The sequence below is a fragment of the Pongo abelii genome, chromosome 19, assembly GCF_028885655.2.
Source record: "Pongo abelii isolate AG06213 chromosome 19, NHGRI_mPonAbe1-v2.0_pri, whole genome shotgun sequence".
NCBI lineage: Eukaryota > Metazoa > Chordata > Mammalia > Primates > Hominidae > Pongo > Pongo abelii.
In genome coordinates, this window is record NC_072004.2 from 31924315 (window position 1) to 31950941 (window position 26627).

General features: G+C 49.2%; 1 long non-coding RNA gene and 1 pseudogene across 1 annotated transcript in view; one reads left to right on the forward strand and one right to left on the reverse strand.

Moving 5' to 3' along the window:
• LOC134760543 (uncharacterized) overlaps positions 1-3625 on the reverse strand; it is a 107594-nt gene extending 103969 nt beyond the window's left edge. Inside the window, exon 1 of the long non-coding RNA XR_010138206.1 lies at positions 3018-3625. This is a non-coding gene — a long non-coding RNA (uncharacterized LOC134760543). The remainder of the gene's footprint in view (positions 1-3017) is intronic.
• LOC129051308 (uncharacterized) overlaps positions 1-26352 on the forward strand; it is a 28924-nt pseudogene extending 2572 nt beyond the window's left edge.
• Positions 26353-26627: the final 275 nt, after the last annotated feature.

Genomic DNA, 26627 nt, shown 5'->3' on the forward strand with positions numbered 1-26627 from the left:
TTCTGCGTCTCTGCCTGGGTCATGAGGCCGGTTGTCAATCGTTTTCGCCGCCGCGGATCCACTTTGGGTGTGTGAAGGCCTGGCCCACGTGAGGAGATGTATCGGTCACGGAGCAATTGAAATCTCATCCCCATCATGAGCTGCCTCTTTTCTAAGATCAAGATGACCACACAGCAACCAAGGAAAAGAGCCCCACCAGAGCTCTTTGTCCTGCAGTAGCGGAGCAGAACCACATCAGAGAAGATGGCTGTATCTTTTCACGGTTCTTCTCTGAGGAATGAAGCCACACCACGATACCGTGTAGAAGAAGCAGCCGGGAATGGGAGATGGCAACAATCCCTGTCCCTGGAATGCTGGCCTCTCTGGACAAGCCACCCTTTTGGAACCCCTCCACTTATGCCCCTGGCGGTGGCACGGCGCTGTATCCTGCCGGGGCTCTGGCCTCTGCTCTATCCTTCCTCTTGCTCTGCCTCACGTGTTTCTCAGGGGCCTGGATGCCTCTCGCTCTGGCCAAATGTCTTCAACAAAGATGACTTCCCAGTGCGTCAGGGACACACTTCCTGCAGATCCGCGTCATGATTGTATCTCTCTCCAAACGTCTTTCTGCTTCATTGGGCAGGTCTCATGACCCTGGATTTCTTGGCTTCCATACGTGTCTCAGACAGGGAAGCTTCCTTGTTCTCCAGGTTTCTCCTCATGGGTGGGTGGATTGACTAGAATGAGCGCTAGGCGAGCGTGACTGGCCTTGTCTTCTAGGACAGGTGGTGTCGCATTTCCTCTGCACTTCCTGTCTCATTCTTGAGGGACCTCCTGTCCTCTGCTCCTGGGTGGACTGATTCCCTTGATCTTGTGGCCGAAACGAATGTCAGGGAACCAGAGGGACTGGGCTGGGGCTGGGGCTGGGGCTGGGGCTGGGGCTGGGGCTGGGGCTGGGGCTGGGTGCAGGGGAAGTTGCGTCAGGGCTACCAGGGAGGAGGAGGGTTGGGTGTGGGGCGAATTCTGCAGAAACTTCTTTGCTCCTCTGATAGGCATTTGAAAACCTGGCTTGGGTCAGGCACAGGCCCCCCACCCACCGAATCCCAGGTGTTCTTTGATTTCCCTTGGCATTGACCGAAGGGTCACTTGTTCCCGCCTTCCACTGGCCCATACCTGGACACCACCGTTTGTTTCGCCGTCTCCCAATATGCCTCCGGTGACACACATTCACACCATCTGCTGTGGGATACGCCAGTGCCACGCGTGGTCACATGGTCTCCACCTCGGCTTCGCCCCTGTTCCTGCCTGCACGTGTCCTGTAAAGCGCGGTCGGCTTTCCGGAGCCCCAGGGCTTTTAGAAGCGGGGCAGGCCCCTGCTCTTTCGAAGGAGGAGCGAGGCCGAGGGCTGATGGATCAGTGAAGGTTCACCTGACGCTGCGCCTTGAGACCTATGGGATCATTCTGTGCTGCAGCGAGGCCCTGCCTGCCTCACCAGATGTGGAGAGCCCATCCTATCTCACTGGGAGGGGGCCAAAATCGGATCTGAACGGGAGTCCCCAGAACACAGCACGCGTCTTGAAGCTCCCCTTCCCTCGGTGGAAGTCGGCTCAAGGGGATCCTGAGGGCGGACTGCTGGGGGTTTGGCCCTGGGACAGTGAACTGGCGGCCCCCTCTCCCACGGCGTCCCAAGCTGGACCCCGTATCCACACGCCGCCACGGCTGCAGAGGGAGCCTCGCTGCAGCCGCGCAGAGGGGGCATTATTTAAAGGGGACGCACCCTGTCTGCCAGGAGCGGAGCGGGAGTCGGTCCAGCCAATGCGCATGCGCGAGGCGCGAGCGGCTTCTGCCGTCACAGTGCTTCCCACGGTTGTCTTAGAAACCGGTCCCTGAGGCTCGGCAAAGCAGGAGCCCTCCGCGGCAGTGCTTGGGTGGCGGGGCTCTGAGGCTCCGGCCTGACATCTCTACAGGGTCGACGGGAACGTCTCCGGTTGGCAGGATTCGCAAAGGGCCGACCAGGATGAGGAAACCCCAGGCGGAGTCCGGGGGAAGCAGCACGGCATTCCAGCCTCAGGCCTGCGCGGACGCTGTTGGGGTGAGTCTCCCCAAAAGTCGTGCCGCCGTCATCTCGAGGACAGGTCGGCCTGCGTGCCCCTGGGCTGTTCTCTCACCCGAGGGTCGTTCTCGTCGACAGCAGAACCCCGCAGCCTCAGAGGTTGCCTGGAGGGGTGTGTTTCAATGCCTCTGCTGTATGACTCTGCGTGTGTGTGTGTGTGTGTGTGTGTGTGTGTGTGTGTGTGTGTCTCCCATTCTCTCTTCTCTCTCTGTCTCTCAGTCTCTGTGTCTTTCTTTCCCTCTCTCTGTCGGTTAGTGTGTGTGTGCCCTTGTGCAAAGATGACTTCCCAGTGCGTCAGGGACACACTTCCTGCAGATCCGTGTCATGATTGTATCTCTCTCCAAGCGTCTTTCTGCTCCATTGGGCAGGTCTCATGACCCTGGATTTCTTGGCTTCCATACGTGTCTCAGACAGGGAAGCTTCCTTGTTCTCCAGGTTTCTCCTCATGGGTGGGTGGATTGCCTAGAATGAGCGCTAGGCGACCGTGACTGGCCTTGTCTTCTAGGATAGGTGGTGTCGCATTTCCTCTGCACTTCCTGTCTCATTCTTGAGGGACATCCTCTCCTCTGCTCCTGTGTGGACTGACTCCCTTGATCTTGTGGCCGAAACGAAAGTCAGGGAACCAGAGGGACTGGGCTGGGGCTGGGGCTGGGGCTGGGGCTGGGGCTGGGGCTGGGGCTGGGGCTGGCGTTGGGGCTGGGGCTGCGGCTGGGGCTGGGTGCAGGGGAAGTTGCGTCAGAGCTACCAGGGAGGAGGAGGGTTGCCGGTGGGGCGAATTCTGCAGAAACTTCTTTGCTCCTCTGATAGGCATTTGAAAACCTGGCTTCGGTCCGGCACAGGTCCCCCACCCACCGAATCCCAGGTGTTCTTTGATTTTCCTTGGCACTGACCGAAAGGTCACTTGTTCCCCCCTTCCACTGGCACATACCTGGACACCACCGTTGGTTTCGCCGTCTCCCGATATGCCCCCAGTGACACACATTCACACCATGTGCTGTGGGATACGCCAGTGCCACGCGTGGTCACATGGTCTCCACCTCGGATTCGCCCCTGTTCCTGCCCGCACGTGTCCTGTAAAGCGCGGTCGGCTTTCCGGGGCCCAAGGGCTTTTAGAAGCGGGGCAGGCCCCTGCTCTTTCGAAGGAGGAGGGAGGCAGAGGGCTGATGGATCAGTGAAGGTTCAGCTGACGCTGTGCCTTGAGACCTATGGGATCATTCTGTGCTGCAGCGAGGCCCTGCCTGCCTCACCAGATGTGGTGAGCCCATCCTATCTCACTGGGAGGGGGCCAAAATCAGATCTGAACGGGAGTCCCCAGAACACAGCAGGCGTCCTGAAGCTCCCCTTCCCTCGGTGGAAGTCGGCTCAAGGGGATCCTGAGGGCGGGACTGCTGGAGGTTTTGCCCTGGGACAGGGAACCGGCGGTCCCCTCTTCCACCGCGTCCCAAGCTGGATCCCGTATCCTCACGCCGCCGCGGCTGCAGCGGGAGCCTCGCTGCAGCCGCGCAGCGGGGGCATTATTTAAAGGGGACGCAGCCTGACTGCCAGGAGCGGAGCGCGAGTCGATCTAGCCAATGCGCATGCGCGAGGCGCGAGAGGCCTCTGCCGTCACAGTGCTTCCCACGGTTGTCTTAGAAACCGGTCCCTGAGGCTCGGCAAAGCAGGAGCCCTCCGTGGCAGTGCTCGGGTGGCGGGGCTCTGAGGCTCCGGCCTGACATCTCTACGGGGTCGACGGGAACGTCTCCAGATGCCAGGAGTCGCAGAGGGCCGACCAGGATGAGAAAACCCCAGGCGGAATCCGGGGGAAGCAGCACGGCATCCCAGCCTCAGGCCTGCCCGGACGCTGTTGGGGTGAGTCTCCCCAAAAGTCGTGCCGCCGTCATCTCCAGGAGAGGTCGGCCTGCGTGCCCCTGGGCTGTTCTCTCACCCCAGGGTCGTTCTCGTCGAGAGCAGAACCCCGCAGCCTCAGGGGTTGCCTGGAGGTGTGTGTTTCAATGCCTCTGCTGTATGACTCTGTGTGTGTGGGTGTGTCTGTGTGTGTGTGTGTGTGTGTGTCTCCCATTCTCTCTTCTCTCTCTGTCTGTCAGTCTCTGTGTCTTTCTTTCCCTCTCTTTGTCGGTTAGTTTGTGTGTGCCCTTGTGCGTCTGTGTCTTTCGACGAATGTGCCCGGTGCACCACAAAGCGATTTCTGGCATGTCGGCCTATCTTTGCTGAGCCTCTTTCAGTGTCTCTGCCTGGGTCATGAGGCCGGTTGTCAATCGTTTTCGACGACATTCATTCTGTGCTGCATTTCATTCTGTGCGACATTTCATTCTGTGCTGCAGCGAGGCCCTGCCTTTTAGAACCCCTCCCCTTATGCCCGCAGATGTTGCATGCTGCTGTATCCTGCCTCGGCTCTGGCCTCTGCTCTGTCCTCCCTCTTGCTCTGTCTTCCCTCTGCTCTTTCCTTCCTCTTGCTCTGCCTCCCCTGGCCTAGATGCCTATCTCTCTTGCCTAATGTCTTCCATGTCTGTCAGGGACTTCCCAGTCCTTGACTTCCCAGTCTGTCAGGGAGACACTTCCTGGAGATCCCTGTCATGATTGTTTCTCTCTCCAAATCTGTTTCTGCTTGATTAGGCAGGTCTCATGACCGTAGAGCTCTTCGCTTCCATAAATTTATCAGGCAGCAAAGCTTGCTTGTTTCCATGTTTCCCCTCATGGGTTGGTGGAATGCCTAGAATGAGCGCCAGGCGACCGTGACTGGCCTTGTCTTCTTGCACGGATCGTGTCGCATTTCCTCTGCACTTCCTGTCCCGTTCTTGAGGGACATCCTCTCCTCTGCTCCTGTGTGGACTGGCTCCCTAGATCTTTTGTCTGTACCGAATGTCAGGGAACCAAGGGGACTTGGCTGGGTCTGGGTCTGGGTCTGGGGCTGGGGCTGTGTCTGGGGCTGGTGCTGGAGCTTGGTGCAGCGGACGTTATGTGAGGGCTACCTGGGTGATGGGGCTTTGGTGGTGGGGTGAGTTTTCCAGAAACCTCTTTGCTCCTCTGGCATTAATTTCAAAATGTGGCTCCAGTCAGTCACAGGCCCCCTCGTCGTTCCCGGGAATTCTTCAATTTTCCATTGCTGTGATGGAAGTGTCACTTTTTCCCCCCTTCCACTGGGCACATATCTAGACACCACGGTTTGTTTTGGTGTTGCCCCACATTCCTCTGGTTACACACATTCATGCCATCTGCTGTGGGATGGGCCAGTGCCACGTGTCGTCGCATGGTCTCCACCTGGGATTTGTCCCTTTTCCTGTTTGCACGTGTACAGTAAATTGCTGTCGACTTCCGGAGCCCCAGGGCTTTTAGAAGCCGGGCAGGCCAGTGCTCTTTCAAAGGAGGAGGGAGGCAGAGAGCTGTTGGATCAGTGAATTTTGAGCTGACGCCACGCCTTGAGACCCATGGGATCATTCTATGCTGCAGCGAGGCCCTGCCTGCCTCACCAGATGTGGTGAGCCCATCCTATCTCACTCGAAGGGGGCCAAAATCGGATCTGAATGGGAGTCCCGAGAACCCAGCAGGCGTCCTGAAGCTCCCCCTCCCTCGGTGGAAGTCGCCTTAAGAAGGTCCGGAGGACAGGACTCCTGGGGGTTTGGCCCTGGGACAGGACACCCGCGGCACCCTCTCCCAGGCTGCCCGAAACTGGACCCCGGATCCAGTCGCTGCGGAGGCTTCAACAGGAGCCCCTCTGCTACCGGGAAGTTGCCATTGTTTAAAGGAGCAGCAGCCTGACTTCCAGCACCAGAGCTTTAGTCGGCCCAGCCAATGTGCCTCAGCAAGGCTGTAGCTGACTGTCTCTTCACAGTGATTTCCACTGTTGTCTTAATATCCAGTCCCTGAATTTTGGCATAGCAGGAGTTCTCCATGGCTGTGCTTCGGTGAAGGGGCTTCGTGCCTCCGGCCTGTCTTGCAGGAGTTTTAATACCCTTCCCATTCTGCGCTGGCTCCTTGCTAGGACCAAGATGACGGCATCCCCAGCCAAGGACAAAGGCCTCACAGGTGCTCATTGTCCACCCGCAGGAGTGTGCCCACAGACCTTCAAGAAGACGGTTCTCACTCCTGTCGCCCTTTGCCCTCATTGAGAAATCTACCCAAAGCTATACACTGGGATGGAGAAGGAAGATGGCAACAAGATGGGGCAAGCATGTCTGTCACTCAAACACTGGCCTTCCTCGCCAAGTCACCCATTTGGCACTTTTTCCTGGATGCTAGTGATAGTGGCATTGTGTTGTGACATTGGCCTCTGCTGTGTCCTCCCTCTTGCTCTGTCTGCCCAGCTCCTGTGAAGCTTAGAGGCTTCTTAGTCTGGCTCAATGTCTTCAACAAAGAACACTTCCCAGTCCATTAGGGAGAAATTTCGTTGGGGTCCCTTTTATGATTGCTTCCCTCTCCAAACCGATTTCTGGATGATAGGGTGTGATGATCCTGGAGTTCTGGGCTTCCGTACCTGTCTTGGACAGGGAAGCTCCCTTGGTCTGCATGTCCCAAGTAATTGCTTCGTGGTCAGTCCAGGAAGAGCGGGAAGCAAACCCACCATGGCTGACCTTTGCCTTCAAGGAAAGTTAGTGTTACATCCCACTTGCCCTTCCTCTCTCATTCCTGAGGGCCATCCGGTTCCTCTGCTCCTGGGGAAAGTGCCTTCAGGCACTGAATCTTTTGGCTGCCACGGATGTCAAGGAGCCAAAGGGACTGGGTTTTGCTGGGTGCAGGGGAGGTGGAGTCAGGGGTACCTACAGGTGGCGGGATGTCGGTGCGGTGTAGTTTGTCGAAACCTCTTGGCCCCTCTGGCAGTCATCCCTGAATGTGGCTTGGACTCAGGCACAGGCCCTGTCTCACAGCTTTTCTAGTGTGCTTGGCTTTTCCTTGGCTTTGTGTGGGAGGTCCCAGTGACCCACCTGCGCACACCTGGACGTCACTATCCGTCTCAGCATCGCCCCATACGGCAATCAAAGACACACACTGACTCCATCTGCTCTTGGGAAACATTAGTACCACGTGTGGTCACATTGGCTCCATCTTGGACTCGCCTCTGTCTGTCCTTGCACATGCCGCGGAAAGCAGTGTCAGGATGCCAGAGTCCCGGACCTTGGAGATGAAGTCAGGCCACTGCTCCACCTAGGAAGGAGGGAGGCGGTGGGCTCATAGGTCAGTGCATTTTCAGCTGACAGTACGCCTTGCAGCCCTTAGGATCTTTCTGTGCCCCAGTGAGACCCTTCCCGCCTCACTGAATTGTAACCCCATTCCTGATCACCCCGTGCGATCCATAGTCAGATTTGAAGAGGAGTCCAGAGAGCCCAGCCGCACCCTGAAACTCCTCCTCCACAGGGAACCAAAGAAGAAGACCGATCAAGAAAGTCCTGATGACAGGACCTCTATGGGTCCAACCCTTCGGTCTCCCCCAGGACCCTCTCGTAGTCCTCTTCCCACCCGCGGCCTCGGACTGCGCTGCCGCCGCCACCGCTGCCCCAGTCCCCTCAGCCGCGCGTCGCCGCCATTTTTTAAAGGATCAGCAGCCTGACTATCCGGAGCAAGCGGAGAGTCGGCCTCGCCAGTGCGCAAGCGCAAGGCCTGAGCCACCGCTTTGGTCGTAGTGATTGCCACCTTTGCCCGGGGATGGGTCCCTGAGACTTTGCGAAGTAGGAGCCCGGTGTGATAGTGCGTCTGATTCGGGTCTGAGAGCAGTCCTGGCCACGGCATTAACAGGATGGTCTCCGGAGCCTGGGATTCTCGGAGGGTCGACCACCAGGAAAAAACCTAAGAAGGAAGAAACCTCAGGCGTATCGCTAGGGCGGCAGCACTAGATCCCAGCCTCAGGCCTGGATTAGGCGAGGGTCGACGAGACCCGTATCCCAAACTTCACTTCACCCACCGCCGCCCCAGTCCCCGCAGCCGCCGCTCCGGGATCATTTTTCTTTTCTTTCTTTTTTTTTTTTTTATAGTCGGAGTCTCACTCTGTCACTCAGTCGAGTGCAGTGGCGAGATCTCAGCTGACTGCAAACTCTGCCGCCCAGGTTCAAGTGATTCTCTTGCCTCCACCTCCCGGGTACCTAGGACTAGAGGGATTAGTCAGAGTCGGGGCTAAGACCAGTCCTGGCCAGGGCATCAACAGGATGGTCTCTGGAGGCCGGGATTCACGGAGGGTCGTCCAGGAGGAAGAAACTGCGGGCGGAGGGCCGGGGAAGCAGCGCGGGATCCCAGCCTCAGGCCTGCACGGACGGTGTGCCAGTGAGTCTCTTCAAAAAAGGAGAGGTTTGCTTATGTGTCCGTGGGCTGCTCTCTCACCAGCGGGTTGTAGTCGTGGAGAGCAGAACCCTGAAAATTCAGGGGCTGCCTAGGGTAGGTGTTACCGTGCCACTGCTGTATGTCTTTGTGCGTTTGCGTGTGTGCGTATGTCTCTCTCTTGTTTCTCTCTCTCCCCTTTCTCACTCTTTTGCTCTGTGTCCGTCTGTGGGTGCATGTGTGTGTGTTGGGACACATGTGCCCTGTGCGCCAGAGGTCGGTATCTTCTACGTCCGCCTTTCTTGTGGTCAGCCTCTCCCCGCGTCTCTGCCTGGCTTGTGTGGCCGGTTGTCAGTCATTTTTCCGGCGGCTCCAGTTTAGGTTTGTGAAGGTCCAGATGAAGTGGGGAGCTGCATCTCTCTAGTAAGAATTTAAATCACCTCCTCACCCTGAGAGGCCTCTTTTCTAGGATTAAGGCCTCTACCCCCCAGTCAAGGATAAAAGCCTCACCGGAGGAGCAGTGCGGAGCGACCTGAAAGAAGATGGTTCTCATTCGTCTCTCTCTTTCATTTTCTTGAGAAATCTAGCCACAGGGTAACACAGGTTTTGAGAGGATGGGAACAGGAGGTGGCAAGGATCTGTGAGTGCGCAGGCTGTGTTTCACATATCATTAAACATAGTCTAGTGAGGGTTCTGCAGATAGCTGGCGTTTAAGTTTGTTTTATTGAATCAAGGAAAAGAAAAAATGCTGAGAAAAAAATGACACATTTTGCCTGCCAACCCATCTGACTGTTACAAGTTTAATAGTAATTTTAATTTATCTTCAATTGTAAAGATCCTTGGCAGTGATACCTAATTTCCTAAGATAGCCTTGCTTTATATTGTATGATTAAGATGTCATGCATATCAGAGTATCTGGAAATTCTTCCCAACGTCCTTGACATAGGTGATTAATCACATTCCCAAAATAACATACCAAAACGAATAACAGAAAATCATTTTAAGTTGTGGTTGCCTCATGAACAAAACATTTCATGTGTGTCTGGCACTCTTCTGGGCACAGATTTCATCTTAACCTAAGTATTGAAATGCTTGTGCCCTTTGATTAATTTTTCTATGTAAATACTTTGATAATAAGCTACATTGAGGCCGGGTGCAGTGGCTCACACCTCTAATCCCAGTTCTTTGGGAGGCTGAGGCCAGCGGATCACGAAGTCAGGAGATCAAGACCATCCTGGCCAACACGGTGAAACGCTGTCTCTTCAAATATACAAAGAATTAGCCAGGTGAGGCCAGACTCTGGCTTATGCCTGTAATTCCACACTTTGGGAGGCTGAGGAGGGTATATCACCTAAGGTCAGGAGTTCGAGACCAGTCTGCCCAACATGGCAAAACCCTGTTTCTAATAAAAATACAAAAAATTAGCCGGGTGTGGTGGCAGGTGCCTGTAATCCCAGCTACTCGGGAGGCTGAGGCAGAAGAATCCCTTGAACCCAGGAGGCGGAGGTTGCATTGAGCTGAGATCATGCCATTGCACCATTGGGCCTGGGTGACAAGAGTGAAACTCTGTCAAAAAAAAAAAAAAAAAAAAAAAAAAAACCTGATCTGTACTAAAAATACAAAAATTAGACCCTGAAGGTCACGTCCAAATAAGAAAGACATTGTTTGGCTCAAATAGTCTGACACTAAGGAATAGTGCAGACTGGACAAGTGAGGTGACTGACACCTGTAATCCCAGCACTTTGGGAGGCCGAGGCTGGTGGATTACCTGAGGTCAGGAGTTAGAGACCAGCCTGATCAACATCGTGAAACTCCATCTCTACTAAAAAAAGGTTCATGAAAATTAGCCAGCTATGGTGGTTCATGCCTGTAAATCCCAGCTACTCAGGAGGCTGAGGCAGGAGACTCGCTTGAACCCGGGTGGCAGAGGTTGTGGTGAATGGAGATCACACCACTGCACTCCAGCCTGGCAACAAGAGTGAAACTCTGTCTCAAAAAACAGAATAGTGCAGAGTAAAAGCAGATTTATGTATGTATGTATGTATGAATGCATGTATGTATGTATTTTCAGAGAAGCAGGGAATCTGGAATTTTGGGTGAAATGTCTGTTTCCAGAAACTGAAAGTGCTCTCAAATGGAAAATTCAGGCTAGCCTCTATCAAGCTTCTCCTTGTTCTATGTGTGAATAGCATGGGACAGACGGAACAGCTTGAGCCAAGGCAGGATGGTGGGATGGGACAGATGGCCAGGGCTGCTGCACTGGGTGCGGTGGGGGAGGATTTGGCTGGAAATGCAGGTGGGACCAGACCATGAAAAGTCTCAAACACAGACCTGAGGACTCTGACCTTTATCCTGGGGGCGGCAGGAAGCCATGTTATGTGAAGGAACAAGGCTGTTTCTCCCTCAGCACTAGCGCAAGCAAAGGCCAGGGAGGCCCTCAGTGGAAGCTTGCTGCTGGATTTGTTCATGTGCCTTTTCTCCTGCCTGCAGTAGGGTCAGAATGGCCTGGGGTACTGCACACTTCCTGCCAGGAATAGAAGGCCCCACAGCTATAGCACCTCTCTTCCCTTTAGTTCTTTGGAAGGATGAGCAAACTATTCAGCCTCTCTGAGCCTCAGTTTTCTCATCCATAAAATGAAGACAGTATAGCAACCTCGCAGGTCACAAGGATGTTATGAAATCAGGTGAGCACAGCATAGCAGGTGTATTTTTGGGTCCTATTATTACATGTGAACCAAGTTGCCTTGTAGAAAAGGCACAGGCTCAGGGGACCTGTGTTTCAATCCCACTATGCCCCTGTAATGCCCACCTCTCAGGGATGATGGAAAGATTAAATTCATGGAGATGATGCCTGTGCAGCATCTGATACCCAGCAGATGCCTAAGAACCTAACCTACCACCCACCTGAGCAAGCACAAGCAGTCCTGCTCCTCCTGCAAGCACTGGGGATGCTGCCTCGCACACACCTTAGAACACTGCTCCTCCTCCCTCTCTGCAGGGGGCATTTTATAGGCCTCAGTCGCTGTGCTTCCTGTCCTCTCACCTGCCACTCAGCGCGGGGCTCAGAGCAGGCATTCTTCACCTTTGCAAGAAGCTTCTCTATGCATCCCTGTCCCCAGGCTTGCCGAGTGCATTCACCTATTGTATTCTTTATAATCAGGACAGAGTTGCTCCCCACTGTGTAGATGAGGAAATGGAGACCTAGAAAGGGAAGGAAAGATCAACATTTTGAGCACCTTCAATGTGCCTGAGGCAATGTACCCATTAGCTCTGCTTCACAGCAGCCCAAGAGGGAGGTATTATTCTTCCCCTGTGTAAATGTGGGTGTCGAGGCTCAGAGAAGGGCAGTGACTTGTCCAAGGTCACATAGCAAGCAACCGTCCGTGGCTGAGGGCAAACCCAGGTCTTTCTGACTTCAGAGTGTGGGATTTAGTACAAACATTTGCAACGTGAGGTTGACAGATCCATCCCCCAGTGCTGTTCCAAGGACCAGATGGGGTCATAAGTGTGTGAGTACCTGACATGGTGCCCAAGGACCGGGAGTAGAAGCAGAATCCCATCCACCTCCACCTAATCATACAGAGAAAAGAGACAGGAGCCCAGGGAGGGCAGTGCTGTGCCCAAGCTGTCAGCGAGCAGTAGGCAGAGCCCAGGCCCCTGCTTTCCCGTGCCCACCCGTTCCCAGTTCAGGGCAAGGCCACCTCTCCAGGGCCTTTCCCTCCCCTAGAGAGGAAACTCCCCAAGTTCCTCTGACCAGACAGGAGAGTGAATGAGAGCAGAAAATTCCATTTCAGCACACACACGTGGAGCCTGAGGCTGAAAGCTGGAATCCCAGACTTTGACACTCAAGAAGCCACCTCCACACTCTTTCAGCACCTCCACCTGGGACCTTCATGAGCACCTTGCTTCCCTCCCAGGGGAGAGGGGGTGTCCCAGAGACACTGGGGCCCTTAGAAGGCACTATGAGTTGGCAGTGACTGCAGCAGCATGGTGGGATTGCGGGTGGTGTAGGAAGCAGGGGAAGCAGATCACAGCACTCAGAATGGCCAGAGCTGAAGGCATCAGAGTCCTCTGCCCTTGCTCTGCAAAAAAAAACCCACGGCATATTCCCATCCCACTCCACACCTCCCATGGTCAGCAGTCGGTCCCAGAGGAGGAGCAGCGAGGCCTCAGGAGGACAGCAACCACTGCCGGCAAGGCGTTGGTGTTCTCCTGTTGAACTGCACAGGTTGTCAGCATCAGACAAAGTCGCTCTGTGACCATGATGGGTCAAGACAAAGCAAGGTCACTTGGTAGCTATCATGGCTCAGCTCATGCAAAACATGGACAAAAATGACCTCACACCCCCTCTCCTGTGTCTATGTCATGACCGCTACCTCTTTGTCAATTGCAGCGTTAGCTTTGGTCTTGTCTTCCTTCCTTCTAGGTAAGATTGGGGAAGATGCCAGGTGATAGAATCCACCCTGCCTCTGGCAGCATCCAATCTGGAGCAAAGTCTTCTTTCAACCCTCCCCCAAGCTTCCAATACAAGCCCAAATTCTGGAACAAGTCCTTTCCAACACCTCCTTCAGAGAAGCTCCCTGGCTCCAGGCAGTGCTTGCTCCCCTCCCTGCAGCAGGAAGCCCAGCTTGCGAGCTGCAGGTGTGCTCCAGGTGGTCACTGGATGCAGGGTATTGACAGATGGATCCCATCGATACCCCCACTGCAGAACCATGTAAGCACATCATCCCCCACTTGCACATGAGGAAACGGAGTTCCGCAGGGTGGAGAAGGGAAGACATAATTTGTCCTTCAAATGCGATACCGGTGAGATGTGAGAGGCAGCACCCCTCATAACTCAGTGAGCCAGTGGGCACACCAGGACCCTCCCAGGCAGATCGGGTGTGTGGTCGCCCCCATTGCATAGCATGGGCCGGAGTGGGGGAGACCACACATGGGTCTCACCTCCTCTCCACTGGCCTGACCTCCCTGCAGACCCCCGGGACAGAGTCAGCATGTGCTTGCTGGCAGGCCTGGCCACCAGAGGTCTTTGCTTATGTCTAAGGTCCCTGTAGTTGTGGTTCACAGGATGGGGGCTGCTCCTGAGATTCAGCACCACACAGGCACTGCATAGCACTGTGCCATGGTGGTGGGCACTCACTTTCCAGATAGGGCCCATGTTGCCAGCAGGCATGATGCCTCATTTACCCTACCCTGAGTGCAATAGGTCGTTTTATAGAAAAAAACTTGGGCCAGGCGCGGTGGCTCACACCTGTAATCCCAGCACTTTAGGAGGCCAGGGCGGGTGGATCACAAGGTCAGCAGCTCAAGACCAGCCTGGAAAATATAGTGAAACCTTGTCTCTATGAAAAATACAAAAATTAGCCAGATGTGGTGGTGGGCGCCTGTAGTCCCAGCTACTCGGGATGCTGAGGCAGGAGAATCGCTTGAACCCAGGAGGCGGAGGTTGTGGTGAGCCAAGATCATGCCACTGCACTCCAGCCTAGGTGACAGAGCAAGACTCCATCTCAAAAAAAAAAAAAGAAAAGAAAAGAAAAGGAAAAGTATTTGTAGATGAATGAAGGTGACTCCTTTGAATATTGGAAATGATTTTATTTTAGCCATTGGTCTGGCAGTCATTCTGATGGGGTGACATGTGTCCCTGCCTTAGTCAGCAGACCACAGGAGTGTGCTACACCTCCCCTCGACTGAAGATTCAGCCCGTGAGCAGGAATGCCTGTCTTTGTGTCATACCAACAGAGAGGATGTGTCTGGTTTCACCATTCACTGCAGAGGCAGAAATTACCTAGAAAGAAGAGACAGTCTGTTCCCGGGAGTGTGTCCTTTTGACTCAGCATGGGGGTCATCTCCCTCCCTTGGCCAGGACCCCCAACCTGAACACAGAGGCAGAGAACATGTGAAGGGCTCACATTCCCCAGGTGGTCCAGGGTACAAGCTCTGAGCCTGTGGTCCTGGTCACTGCCCTTTTCTCCACAGCATGGCTGCCACCATCCTGGGCTGGGGCACAGAGGGGCTTTGCAGAGATCAGCATAACAAAAGCATCACTGAGATGCTGCAATAGCAAACCGTGATACCTTTGTGGGCTGCCAAGGCAGCCTAAGCTATTTGTTGCTGCACTCAGTGTCCCCAGACAGCTGTGTGGCTGTCACTGCCTCTGGTGTGTCCATTTTACTTCTCTCCTCCTGCCTGAGCTTCTGCTCTGAACTCTGTCTCTAACTTACAAGAAATCAAGCTCACTGGATTCTGAGCTCTTCAGGGTCAAGGACTGTGTCAGTAGTAAATGTCTCTTTCTAGAGATCACAGCTTAGTATCCGGCACAGAGCAGATACTCAGCCAATGCCAAATGATTCATTTGCCAGAAAGCTGAATTTCATCCATAATCCTAGTCAATGCAAATACATTCTGCCAGTGGGATGTCTTTGTCCTCTGAAGGCGTTTTCCCAGGCTTTGTAAATACATACAGGCCATTTAGAAATTTGAATGTCAAAGAATAAAGGAGCTTAGAAAGTAAACATTGGAGAAGTGTGGGAGGGTGGTATTATTTGCAAGACATTACTTGGTCCTTGTGAGTTCTATACACCCTCGATGAGCACCGATTCTGGGCCAGGCCAGACACCCAGTTGGACCCAGGAGATACTGAGGTGAGTAAAGCCAAAATGCCTCCATTCAGGAAGAGGCAGGCAGTCACACCAAAGTGATAAAGGCACAAAACCCAGAGGCAGCAGAGGAGCAAGGACTACCTTGTTCCTGGACTGTGTGACCTCAGGGAGAGCTTTGAGAGGAGGACATCTGTGCAGGGCTTGGAAGGATGAACACAGATTTGCCGAGCAGAAAAGGGAGCCAAGGAAATCCCGATGGAGAACAGCTTGGGTGAGAGTGATCCACGGGATTGAGGGGCACAGGCATGGAACTGGAGGAGCAGAAAGAATAAGGGAGGTCAGCAGAGGTCAGTCACAGAAGGATTTGAATCCTGGTGAGGGAGCAGTGGGTGCTGCACAAGGGACATGGGCCTGGAGGAGATGCAGTTAGCTCTGAGTGAAGATGGAGCACACCATCCACTAGGGAACCACAAGATGCAATAGAAATAAGAACCCTGAGAAGCCTGCACAAAGGATGAGAGGCCCAGGGGTGGCACCAAGAAGGTCCCTGTCAGAGGCCAGCTTTGAACGGAGACAGAAAAGACTCTTGAGGGTCTCAGCTGCTGCAAACCTCCTCAACAAATTATATTTTACCTTCAAATATTTGCTAAAGAATACTAACTATTGGAAGAGCAATGGTCCATTGATAATAATTATTCCCTCACTGTACATTTTTTACAATTCTCAAAATGCTCTCGGCCCGGTGTCTCATTGGAACCCCTATATAATCCCATTTTACAAATAGGGAAATGAGGCCCTGTGATGTCACACCGAGGTTTGCAGCAGTTCCAGGATAGAAAATAGGGAGCACTTTCATCTCAGCCCTGGGTATAAGTCTCAAAGTTGCTTTTCTGGGAGTGGGTCCTTGAGGCCATCCAGCAGTCCATAGTCCAAGTCTTCTTCTTCCTCCTTGGGCTTCTCCACACCTGTGTTCAAAGCCTCTTTCTCCTCCTTTGTTCTCAGGTACCACTACCAGTTGTTGGGCAGGGAGACCTCCTGCTGCTGCCCAATCTACGGTGCATCCTCCAACATGGGTGCATTGTGGTTCAGCCAGCACCTACACCACCTGCAGCCCAGGGCTCCTGTGGTGGGCCTGAGGTTCCTCCCTATCAAATGGAGATGTGCTGGGGTTGCTGCCTTTGCTGAAGCCCATGTCCAGGTCATCTTCGGGGTGGCCCAGGGTACAGGGCTCTGGAGACAGGCCAGAGGGCTTCAGGGGCAAAAACCAAGAGGATGAGGGGATCTCTGAGTCAGACCGCCTGGATTTGCATCCCAGACTAGCTGCAAGGCCTGGGGAAGACTGGTTCACCTCTCTGGGCATCAGTTTCCTCCCCTGTAAAGTGAGAGGTATAATAGATTCACTCCTACAGTTGTCTCTGAGCTTTACAGCAGGTAATGTGTGCAAAGTACTTCGCACAATGCCTGGCACATGGTAGGTGATAATAAACAGCGTTACTATGATATCATCATCTGAGCTAGGTCACTCATGCACTTCTCCAATGCTTCAGGGTTCCCCTCCATCCCTCACAGGGTAGCAGCAACTGAAAGGGCTGCCCCTGGCCTTGAGGAGCTCACATCTTCTCATTTCCCAGGGGTCTCCGTCCAGTGACCACACATGCCTGGCATGCAATAGGCGCCTCATCGACATCTGGTGAAATAGTGGAAAGCAGGTCATTATCATGTATTGTTTGGCACAGAATCTGCAGTAGGTGACAGAAAAGTGAGTGACTGTAGTTGTGCCCACCAGTTCCTGTCCCTGAATTTTCAGGGATCAAGAGGCCTTAGCAAGTCTAGTACCAGGGAGTGGGCACTGTGTGGTGGGGCAGGAGGCAGGTCCTGAGAAAGGCAGTGGGGTGAGGAGAGGAGCTCTGCCTTTGAGGTCTGGGAGATCCTCCACCAGGACCTCACCAAAGGCCCCGGGCAGGACATCCCTCCTCCCAGAATCTCTCTATGCTCTTCTGTATAATGGGGCTAGCCTGGAAGAGATACTTGCACAACCATGTTCAGAGCAGCATCATCCACAATAACCAAAAGGTGGAAGCAACCCAAGTGTCCATGGATGGACGAACGGATCAACAAAATGCTGTCTATGCATACAGTGGAATAGTGTTCAGCCTTGAAAAGGAAGGAGATTCTGATGCCTGCTGTGTCAAGAATGAACATTGAGGACATTAGGCTGAGCAAAATAAGCCAGACCAAAAAGATAAATGCTGTATTATTCCACTTTTCCAAGGCACCTAGAGTAGTCAAATCCATAGAGACAGACAGGAAAATGGTGGCTACCAGGTCCTGGGGAGGGTGGTGATTGGGGAGTTGTTTTTAAATGAGTTACAGAATTGTAGTTTTACAAGATGAAAAGCATTCTGGAAAATGGTTGCACAACATTGTGAATGTATTTAGTGCCACTGAAATGTAAACTTAATCATAGTTAGACAGTAAATTTTAGTTTATTTTACCACAGTTTTTATAATGGGGTAGTTATGCCTGTCTTCTTGTGTTGCTGTAGGATTTCATGAGATAACATATAAGGAACCACCCAGCATGTGGCCTGGCACATAGTAACTGCTCAATAAATCACAACTGGATGCTATTGAAGACAAAGTTACCTGACTTCTCTGAGGCTTGCTCTCTTCAGCTGAAAATTCTCCCAAAATATATTAAATGAGACCCTACTGTATTATACTGGGTTCATAAATACCACTCCCCCTTTTCCCTTCCCACAGAGTGCAGTGAATAGAAGACACTTCTCTGCACCCCAAAAGCTCCATGCTGATTGCGAGAAGGAAATGCTGGATGGAGGGGTTCCTGGAACTACTGTGAGGGGTGAGATTTCCCCAGATGTCTAGAAATGAGGCAGAGGCCCGACATCTTCCACCCCCACTAAGGTTGCCTTGCAGTTCCCAGCTGCCTCTATACTTCGTAGAAACTGCCACTTTTCTGCCTCCATTACCTCATAGCCCAGTCAGCACCATTATCATCATCACCATGATCACCATCACCATCCTTACAATCACCAGTAATATCATCATTGCCATCACCATTCTTACCTTCACCATTCTCACCATCATCAACACCAGCATCTTCACCATAACTATCACTATCGTTATCACCACCTTCACCATCACCATCCTCACCATAATAATTATTGTCACCCTCCCCATCCTCATAATCATAATCATTATCAACATTACCATCACTATCATCATCACTATCACCATTCTCACCATCATCATCCTCATCATCATCACCATTATCCTCACCATAACTATCGCTGTTATCATCACCACCTTCGCCATCACCATCCTTATCATCACCATCACAATCACCACCATCACCATTCTCACCATCACCATGTTCACCTTTACCATTCTCACCATCATCATCACCTTCATCATCCTCAACATAACTATCACTTCATTATCACCACCTCCACCTTCACCATCACCATCCTCACCATCATCATCACCACCATCACAATGATCCTTGCTACACGGAACCATGCATTCTGGGTAGGAGGGCTCTTGGGTCAGGGCATCTAACACATCTCATAGGATAGAAACCCAGCCCCTCAGCGTCTCACAGTTGGTGAAGTAACTGATTCTTGTGAGGTCATGTTCCTCTGGGTGATGTGGGATGTCACAAGACCAATAAATATGGGCTGAAGCCCATCACATCACTTCTTTTTTTGTAAAATAAGCTCCATCATAAGCAGTAATTGTATGATAGCAGAGAATAAGAACTCAGCAAATGTAAATAATTTGATGCTATGAGAAGCATATGAAGCGGAGTCCATATTCCGATACGCATCTATTAAAGTGACGGCAATTCTTTACCACTTCCATGAAGGAAAGGAGAAAATATTATTACAACATTACCAGAAATCTGTCTGGTCTAGGCAGGGCAGTTCCTCTTTCCAGGGTCTCAGCATTGCTCATTGTCGGCAGTCAGGGCACTCATCTGGGCAGTGGGCAGCACTGCTGCAGGGAAGTTCATGTTATTGGAAACATGTAGCATCTTCTCCTGCTACCATCGCCACATTGTCCATGAACCCACTGGGCAAAGGATGAGGAATCTGGGAAAAGTTCTCATAACCAGAACATAATCATCCATATCAGGATATCAGCATTCACCCAACACTACTGTCCAATCAACAGATGCTATAATCTCATCCAAATTTTCTCGGTTGTGCCCTAAATACATTTTTTTTGAACTTTCTAATCCCGGATCCAATCCAGGATTTCCCATTCCATTAATTGTCGTGTCTCTTAAGCTCCTTCAACTTCAAACAGTTCCTCTGTTTTGCCCTATTTTTCATAACCTTAAGAGTTTTAAAGAGCATAAGCATTTATGAAGGATGTGTTCACCTTTTTCCATCTGATGTGTTTCCACATCCAGACTTAGGTCATGTATCTTTCACAAGAAAACCACAGAAATACTGCTGTGGTCTTCCTAGGACATCACAGCAGGAGGCACATGATCAAGTTTGTGCCAGATTTCTCCACCACAAAGTCATCATTCTTTCAATTGTAATTGAGAAGTATTTCATATGAAGATATTAATTACACATACACATGAATGTATATTTATATGTAAAATATATACAAAATATTATTTCAATGTCTAACCAATATAAAAGTTATTAATTAGATATGTTTAATTTTATTTCCTACTAAGTCTTCAAAATCTAGTGTGTGTTTTACCCTGACAGCACATCTCAGTCCAGCCTAGCCACATTTCAAGTGCTCAATATTCACATGTCTGTGGCTACCATGTTTGTCAGGGCAGCACTAAGCACTAAAGAACTTCTTCCTTGGAGAAGTTCTAAGCTTTCAAAATGTTTGGCAAATACATTTTATAAAATTCTTCAGAATCCATAAACAGGCAATTACACATTCAGTAAGCCATAGAATCCAACATGACATTAAAAATGAATCCCTCGACAAAAAAGAAGGTAGGCAAAATTTTCTTCAGACCAATTGGACAAATCAATTATGATTACCTAACATGCCCATTATTATTTATTAACATCCTTCATTAATACCCCCAAACCCCATCAACAGGTAAATAAATAAATGCATTCAGGCCTATCTGAACAATGTCCCAATTCCTTACCATTCTTACTTCTTTTGCAAGCAGAAAAGACTCAGTATTAGCAAAGACTATTCAGATAGTTTGTTCTTATGCCAGTAGTTGTAATTTCCTGGAGGTCTATGTGATATCAATTATGTACTTCAATACCTCTCACAAGTACTTTTCCTGTTTGGCCATTTTCTGCAGTATATCCATGCTCCCATTTTCTCTATTCTTTTATTTATATCCTAGACTTTTCTTTCATCCTATAATTCTTTATCCTAAAAATATTAATTTAAGAATAACGTCACAAAATAGTATATTTCTTCACATGATACTCCAAATTGATACCTAATATACAGAAATGACCATCATGGACATAACCCACAACATGTGAAATGTATGGCTCATTCTACTGACATTATAAATGAAAGTTAATGACAACTGAATTTCTAGTCATTTTCCACCCAACCAGTTGCTTATAAAATGGCAAGGAATTGTAGGTATATACACAGTGGCTATTTTTTGGAGGGGTGTACAGCAACTCTCCTCTTGAGAGCCCCCCTTCTCTTTGAGGACCATTTCAATGAGCACCAACTGGGCCTGACCCAACCTACCAGCCCCAGCCCTAGAGGTGATCATGATGCCCAGCTCTGGCAAAAGACTCTACCCTTGGATCATAGAAACTGTTTCAGTACTTTTTTTTTTGGAATCATCAGGAAGGACTCTTGCTTTTTCTACCACTGTGGTCTGTGAGGACAAAGTAAAGTGGGTTATTTGTCGCACTATCTCTTGCTACAGAGAGAGAGGACAGTCATCTTCAGAAGGAAAAAATGAGGCTAAAACAAAAGGAAAAGTGTCGAGAGAAAGAAGGAGAACATTTCTTGACGATTTTATATAAACCCCTGGGTCCAGCTATGCATGACAGCGACTTGGGTTAAAGCTCTGTCACTTATAGGACCATTGACTTAAATATAAAATAAAGTATTAAAAGCTTTGAACTTTTAGATGAAAATACGGAAAAAAAATCTTTGTAATATTCAATTAATCAAAAATGTCTTAGATGAAGCCCCAAAAACCAAATGCACGAGAACAATTAATAAATTGGACCCCATCAATATTCAGAGCATCTGCTGTTTGAAAGATAGTGTTATGAGAACAAAAAAGAAAACTCAAGGGGAAAATACTGGCAAGTCTCATATCTAATAAGGGATTTGAATCCAGAGTATATAAAGAAACTATTAAAATTTAATAATGAGAAAATAAGCAAAGAAAAAACAAAAAAGGAAGAAGCAAAAAAAATGTGAACATACACTTTACCAAATATATACAGATGGCATGTAAGTGCATAAAGATATACTACATATTATTAGGCATTATGGAACCACAATAAAATACTATTGTACACACATGAAAATGTCTAAAATTTTAAAAGAAGGCCCATACAAAGTGTTGGCAAGAGTGTGGAATTCTTATATACTGCTGATAAAAATATAAAATGGTACAACCATTTTGGCAAACATTTTGACGGTCTATTAAAACTAAACCTAAACCTATTAGCTATTACACTCCTAATATTTACTCAAAGTTATAAGAACTTATGTACATGAATGGTCATTGCAAATGTATTTGTGTAAATCCCAAACTGGAAGCAATGCAAAAACCCATCAACAGGCAAACGGATATATAAGTTGTGACCGATCTGCACAATAGAATACTACTCAGTAATAAAATTAATGACCCATTGATGCCTGCAATATAGCTGAATCTCAAAATAATTATGTTGTGTGAAAGACGCCAGACCCCTCCAAAAAAGAGTCCATACTACGCTTCATTTATATAAATGTCTAGACAAGGCAAACTCTTTTATAGTGACAGATTGGTGATTGTCAGGGAGAGTGGTAAGGTAGGAAGATACAGAAAGTTTGGGATTATAAAAGGGCAAGGGGAAACTTTTATGAGTGCTGGATATGTTCATTATTTTTATTTTGGTGATGGATTTGCAAGTACATATAAAAAATAACACGCAATGGAAGTAGAAACAGTATTTTTGTTTCTTTCTTAAAAAAGCACAATTTACTTACTAATGGGATGTGTGTGCCTGTTGGGCACACAGCACAACTTTTCAAATCTTAAAATCGGACTGGATCTCAACGACTGGACCTTATTCCTATTCCACACTGACTTTAGCACAATACTTCCTTTCATCGCGGTAATTAACAACACCCATCTTAAAGGTAAAGAAATGCACTTCTAACTACTTTTGAAACTATGAACTGCCTCAGGCTAGTAGTTCTTAAGGTCTCCAGCAAATGTTGCTTTGTTTCCCTCAAAAATATACAGCCTGGGCAACATGGCAAAACCCCGTCTCTACTAAAATTACAAAACTTAGCCAGGCATGGTGGTGCTTGCCTGTTGTCCCAGCTACTCAGGGAGGCAGAGGCTGCAGTGAGCCTAGACCTTACCACTACACTCCAGCCTGGGAGACAGAGTGAGACCCCCATCTCAGACACACACACACACATACACATACCCACACGCTATCCGCTGGTGCCCCTGTCAGTTAAACACAGCATCTTAGAGCACCTTAGCACACAGTGCGAGAGCCGTGGTCCTAAACACTTCAATTAAAAGTGAAACATCTCTGGCTGGATTTTTAGAATATTCACTTTTTAATGTTTTATATTATATTTAATTTTTATGTTTTAATTAATTTATCTGAATACAATAATCCAGACATTTGCAAGTAAAACAATGGAAAACATGCCTGCAAACACTAATCAGCACAAAGCTCATGTTGCTATGTTATTATTGACAGTTTAGACTTAAGCCAAGAAATATTGCTAAGATAAAAAAGATTTTACGATGTCAGTCACCAGAAAAGTATGCCAATTTTAAATATGTCTAAATATAAAATATCCCTTCAAATTATTTACTACAGAAACTGATATAACTAAAAGAAACATGGACTAATCTACAATATAGATTTTAACATACCTTTCAATTACCGATGGAACCAACAGAAAAAAATCCATAAGAGAAAGGGAGATTTGATGAACACAATGAACAAACTTGACATAAACTGACATATACAGAACGGGACACTCAACGACTACTGAATACACATCCTTTTCCAGTGCATGTATCATATTTACCAACATCGATTATATGTTGGAATTTAAAGGGACTCATCAGTCATGAGATTTTGCCTAAACTTGTCTGGCCTTCAACAGGGTTCAAATACAGTTAAATTCTTATTTCATCTAAAGAGTCCTATCCTTTTTTTTTGGAAATTTTACCGCAACAGTCTAAATTTGCATAACAACTGAACCCAGCCCTTGGAACTTGAAGTTTATCCTAGCCAAAGGCAGATTAAACTAAGTAATAATGTCCTTCAAATTGTTGTCCCCTGCTCCAGTAACGGAGTATAGCTCCAAGAAGCTAACAGACTGTTTGTCCTTCATAGTATACATTCTGTGTTACATCAAAACACGGTATAAAGCCTTGAAATCAGCAGCAGAGAGAAAATGAGATCAACAACCATCTAGCTGTGACCTCACTACTTCGTAATTACGCTTTTAGCTGACTCCTTTACTTGATTCCTAACTGCTTATTTCTGGCAGGGTAGCACTAATCCCTGACGAAGCTGACCTTTTAAGAAGTGAGCAGAACGAAAAGGCTCTACCACCAGTGATCAGCTTAACAAGCTGCAACACTGGTCACTGGCTGCAACTCTAGTCACTGGCTGCAACTCTAGTCACTGGCTGCAACTCATATTGTGGGTTTTAAGAGCTCAGAATTAACATGGAAATACTATTGACTCCAAAAGAAACCCAGAAATCTCTGGGAATCCAGCAAAGATAGAAAGGGTCCTCTCAATAGTCACCACTCACACTTTGCTTTGTTTTGGTAACTATTTTATTACATACGGAGAATATCAAAAAAGTATGCCTTTTCCTCATTGTTAATGCTAACCCTAAAATGGTAAGGCTCTTGCAAGTTGAAACCCCCAGGCTCTCACTGGCCCTTCAGCAGAAGGCAGTGAAGTCACCTGCAAGAGTGATCACCCAAAAGCTTCCAGGCTGGACCAGTTGGGACTCAGTTCTTTCAGTTCCAAAATTCACAGTTCTCTTGGGATATGGTTATTTATGGAGCTCCTGAAGATGAAAATTGCACTCAGGAAATTCTGTTTATAAAAATTACTCACATCTAATTATCTCAGGAGACATTAACACAGCAATGTTGAAAATTTTCCATTAATTGTTAATCCATGGAGAAAAACTGGACAATTATTTTTTAAAATATGGAAAGCTTCATATAATACAAATTATACTACCACATGTGATTCAACTTCTATTCATTAATGCCAGAGAAGTTAATAATTACGAATTGCCAGTGGTTAAAAAAAAAATAAATCATTCATCATTGGGAAGTGCAGAAGGTTTAAAAGAGAGAAGAATTAGTTTTTGGCTTTGGGGTGTTTTATGCTTTCCAAAAGGTTTTGCTCTTTTTTTGCTCATGGCTTTCTCTCTCTTTCTTTCTGATTTCAGTTTCTTTTGATTTCTCATGCTTAGAAATGGTGAGAGAATTTTGGATGTGGAACGTGGAGTAGGAGGAACACGAAGTGGGGATCTGCACTTGGGGTGGTCAGCACTGCGGATGCCCAGCAAAGGCACTGTCTGGTCCACCTCCCGGAGGGGTCTGTGCGCCCCAGTCGGCATCGCAGCTGATGGCGAAACTTTTGGTGTGGCAGAAGAGTGTCCACAAACTTTGGAAGGTATCCGCTGCATCCTCCATGGCCGTGTATGCCTGCCGAGGGCGATCTTCTCGGGGAGCGGAAAGTCTCGTTCATGGGCCAGGGCTGGCTGGCTGGAGCCACTTGCACGGCGCAGCCCTGGCGGAGGTTCAGGCGGCCCCGGTGTCGCAAGCGGCTGTGAGTGATGCCTCTTTGGGGCCGGAGGGGTCCCAGGAAGGCTGCAGACCAGGGCTGACCAGCGGGCAGCATGGTGGCCGCGATGGAAGGTGACGGGGTTCGCAGCGCCAGGGGGCCCAGCAGACCCCGAGCCCGAGCATCCCGCATCGCCAGCAGCACCGCGGTGAGGCCTGGCGCTGGTGACGCGGCGGCCAATGCGCAAGGCCCACGACCCAGTCCCAGAGGCCAGCCAATCGTCAGCTAACATCAGGAACCCCGGGCCAGCTGAGGCCCGGGCCCCAGGGGCAAGACAAAGGGCAGAGGCTCTGCAGGCGGGGCCGAGAGCCGGCAGCGCAGGCCTGGCTCCACCGCCGCGGAGCTCCCAGGGCGCAGCAGGCACCGGGCAGCGACCAGGGCTTCCAGAGGAGGCTGTGCACTCCCGCAAAGGCTCCTGCACGGCATCCAGCCTCTCCGCGGGGACTCCACGTGCACCCCCTCCTCATTGTCCTTGTCTAGGGCCTAGGCAAGATCCTCGCTCCCATGGCGCGACTCCGGGGGCGCAGGAGCCTAGGCTGAGCAGGTGGAGTACGCTGAGCACCGCCAAGAACCCAACGAGAGTGGCGCCCCAGGGCGGCACAGGAGGCCGCATTTAACGTGTCAATCATCTCAAAGATTTTATGACATCTTCTTTTTTTGACATCTTATAATATCTGTAATGTTTATTATATCTTGTGATATAATTATTAACACCACTTCATTGTGATTATTATGATTATTTTTATACCAACACATCTTCAATTATTAATATTCCCAGTTGCTAAAGAAAAATCTAAACGACTAGTTTTGAAAGCCTTACTTCTGCCAATGGAAGCACATTCCAGCATGTCGCCCACGCAATCCACTTTCCACCACTTTCACAAGAAACGTTACTGCACAATTATACTATCCTACCCTTATATACTTTGTGTGTGTGTGTACTTGTATGTATGTACATTATATATGTAATATATATATATATATAAAGTATGCCAGAGATGAACAAATATTAGAAAATTAAATGCACACAGGTCATGTCAGTGCTATGTATAATGTGGTGTACTAAGTATAGCTGTTCAACAGTGTGGAATCTAGGCTGGAACAAGACTTCTAGTCTTAAGCAGTTCTTTCTAAGTTCAGTCTCTGGAAATAATGCTCTGTATCAAATGTGTGAGAAAATTAATGGGTTTTAAAGACTATTTTATGTCAACTATAACATTTCATTTGGGGATTTCTGTCCATTATAATATCTACCTCATTTTGGATGGATTCCTTGAGGCCTGGTTTATTTTTCTTTTCCTTTCTACACATCGCTGCTTAGAGTGATGAATGGAGTTGTATTTTGAATAAAATAGCTAAGCATCCTTTTGTGAGCAAGGAGCATGATGGTACTTAGACCTACCATTTCTCGTTAAGGTGGTTACGATTACGGTGGGGCTGGTGTGTTTACCTGGAGCCTGAATGTCCACTGGGACATGATACCCACTGGGATTTTTTTGTGTCAACCTGGTCTCTGATGTCCACCTGGGGATTGGGTATCCACCTAAGGCCTGATGTTTACCTGGAGCCAGATGTGCACCTGAGGCCTGATGTCTATCTGTGGCCTTATGTTCACCTGGGGACTGATGCACACCTGAAG